At 36.3% G+C, this 3,100-nt stretch overlaps 1 pseudogene; it reads left to right on the forward strand.

Moving 5' to 3' along the window:
* The first annotated feature begins 479 nt into the window (after positions 1-479).
* LOC119536178 lies at positions 480-1,269 on the forward strand (annotated as a pseudogene).
* Positions 1,270-3,100: the final 1,831 nt, after the last annotated feature.

Raw genomic sequence — 3,100 nt, forward strand, 5'->3', positions numbered from 1 at the left:
TATGTTCAGAAGACAGAGCAATAGATGATGGATGATAGATAGGGAGGGAGGAAGGGAGGGAAAGAAAGAAATGGAGGAGTGACAGGATGTTAAAGTCGGTGGATCTGGGGTATCGGTGGAGAGGGGTTGGGGTATGCTGGAGTTCTGTGTATGGGGTTTGTATTGTTTTTGCAACTGTTCCTGTAAGTTTGAATTTATTTCAAAATAAAATTCAACAACAACAACAAAAAAGTAAATGAACTATGGGAGGAGGAGGGAAATGGGATGTTTTGGCTGTCCTTTCTTATTTTAATTTTTGTTTTATTTTTTGGAGTAATTAAAATGTTCAAAGATTGATTGTGGTGATGAATGCACAACTATATGATGGTACTGTGAACAACTGATTGTACACTTTGGATGATTTATGTTATGTGAATATATCTCAATAAAATTGCATTTGGTTTTGCTGTGGAGGCCACAGCCAGTACCACGCCAGAAATATGTTTCACAAGCAGTGTGACAATGATGTCACTGTTTGGAGCCCTCAGGGCAGAATTCATCAAACTGAATATGCAATGGAAGCTGTCAAGCAAGGTTCAGCCACACTTGGGCTGAAATAGAAAACCCATGCAGTGTTGGTTGCATTGAAGAGGGCACAATCAGAGCTTTCAGCCCATCAAAAAAAAATTCTCCATGTTGACAACCATATTGGAATCTCAGTTGCAGGGCTTACTGCTGATGCTAGACTGTTATGTAATTTCATGCACCAGGAGTGTTTGGATTCCAGATTTGTATTTGACAGACCTCTTCCTGTGTCTCATCTTGTATCACTAATTGGAAGCAAGACCAGATACCAACCCAATGGTATGGCCGAAGGCCATATGGTGTGGGACTGCTCATTGCTGGTTATGATGACATGGGCCCTCATATTTTCCAAATCTGTCCATCTGCTAACTATTTTGACTGCAGAGCTATGTCCATTGGAGCCCATTCTCAGTCAGCATGTACTTACCTGGAGAGACATATGTCTGAGTTTACAGAGTATAATTTGAATGAACTGGTTAAACATGGTCTGCGTGCCTTAAGAGAGACACTTCCTGCAGAGCAGTACCTAACTACAAAGAATGCTTCCATTGGAATTGTTGTTAAAGACAGAGTTTATGATCTATGATGAATGATGATGTGTCTCCATTCCTGGAAGGTCTTGAAGAAAGACCACAGAAAAAGACACAGCCTGCTCAACCTTCTGATGAACCTGCAGAAAAGGCTGATGAACCAATGGAACATTAAGTGATAAACCAGACTATGTGTATATTATCAAATACGTAACAATGCAGAATGACATGTACCAGAATGACAATAATCTATACTTTGAACCAAAAGATGCTGAGTGGTGGAATGGTTTGTTTCAGGAAGTGAGTTTTTTCCAAGTAACCTAACTGAAACCATATAATGGGGTGCTTTTTTTCTTTGAGAGGGGCTATATAATAATTTTCTAGGAAGTATAGGGTATCTGTAATACTGTTTTTATATGAAGAACCTAGTGTCTTTGTGGTTTTAAGTTCAACTGTGAAATAAAATTGTTTCACCTGCTTAAAAAAATTGCATTTAAATTGGCTCTTTGAAAAGATCAATAAAACTGACAAAACTTTAACTAGACTGACAAAGAAAAAAAAGACACAGGATATATTTAGATAACTGAATTCAGAAATAAAAAGGAGGACATTACTACTGACCCCACAGAAATAAAAAGGACTATAAGAGGATACGATGAACACTTGTATACCAACAAATTAAATAACCTAGATAAAATGGACAAATTCCTAGGAACACACTAAGTACCTACACTGACTCAAGAAGAAATAGAAGATCTCAACAAACCAATAATGGTAGATATTGAATCAGTAATCAAAAATCTCCCAACAAAGAAAAGCTCAGGACCAAATGGCTTCATAGGTGAATTTTACCAAACATTCCAAGAAAAATTAATACCTATCCTGCTCAAACTCTTCCAAAAAATTGAAGAGAATGGAACACTTCCTAACTCATTCTATAATACCAACATCACCCTCATACCAAAGCCAAGTAAAGAAACCACAAGAAAAGAAAACTACAGACCAATATTCCTGATGATATAGATGCAAAAATCCTCAACAAAATACCAGCAAACTGAATCTAACAGCACATCAATGAATTATGAACATGATCAAGTAGGATTTATCCCAGGTATGCAAGGTGGTTCAACATAAGAAAATCAATTAATGTAATATATCACATTAACAAAACAAAGGGAAAAAAACACAATCATCTCAATTGATGCAGAGAAGGCATTTGAAAAAACCCAGCACTGCTTCTTGATAAAAGAAATTAGAAAACTAGGAATAGGAGTAGCTTTCTTGACATGGCAGAGGGCATATATCTGAAAAACCCACAAGTAACATCATATTCAATGGCAAAAGACTGAAAGCTTTCCCTCAAAGATCTGAACAGACAAGGATTCCCACTGTCACCACTGGTATTCAACATTATTCTGGAAGTTCCAGCCAGAGCAATTAAGCAGGATAAAAAAAAAATAAAAGGCATCCAAATAAAAGGAAGAAGTGAAACTTTCCCTATTTGCAGATGACACGATCTTATATACAAAAATCCTAAAAAACCCACAACGAAGATACAAGAACTAATAAACAAATTCAGCAAAGTGGTGGGATACAAGTTGAGTAGTGTGTTTATATACAAGAACTGAATAATCTAAGAATAAATTTAAAAAATCCATTTACAAAAGCAACTAAAAGAATCAAATATTTAGGAATAAATCTAACCAAGGGTGTAAAGGCCTTGTACACAGAAAATGATAAACATTGCTAAAAAAAATCAAAGACGACCTAAGTAAATGGAAGGATATTCCATGTTCATGGATTGGAAGACTAAATATTGTTGATGTCAATTCTACCCAAAGTGCTTTACACATTCAACACCGTCTCAATCAAAATTCCAACAGCCTTCTTTGCAGAAATGGAAAAGCCAATAATCAAATTTATATGGAAGGATAACAGGCCCCAGATAGCCAAAGTCATCTTGAAAAAGAAGGATTAAGTTGGAGGACTCACATTTCCTGATCTTA

Source organism: Choloepus didactylus, chromosome 6 (genome assembly GCF_015220235.1).
Source record: "Choloepus didactylus isolate mChoDid1 chromosome 6, mChoDid1.pri, whole genome shotgun sequence".
Classification (NCBI taxonomy): domain Eukaryota; kingdom Metazoa; phylum Chordata; class Mammalia; order Pilosa; family Megalonychidae; genus Choloepus; species Choloepus didactylus.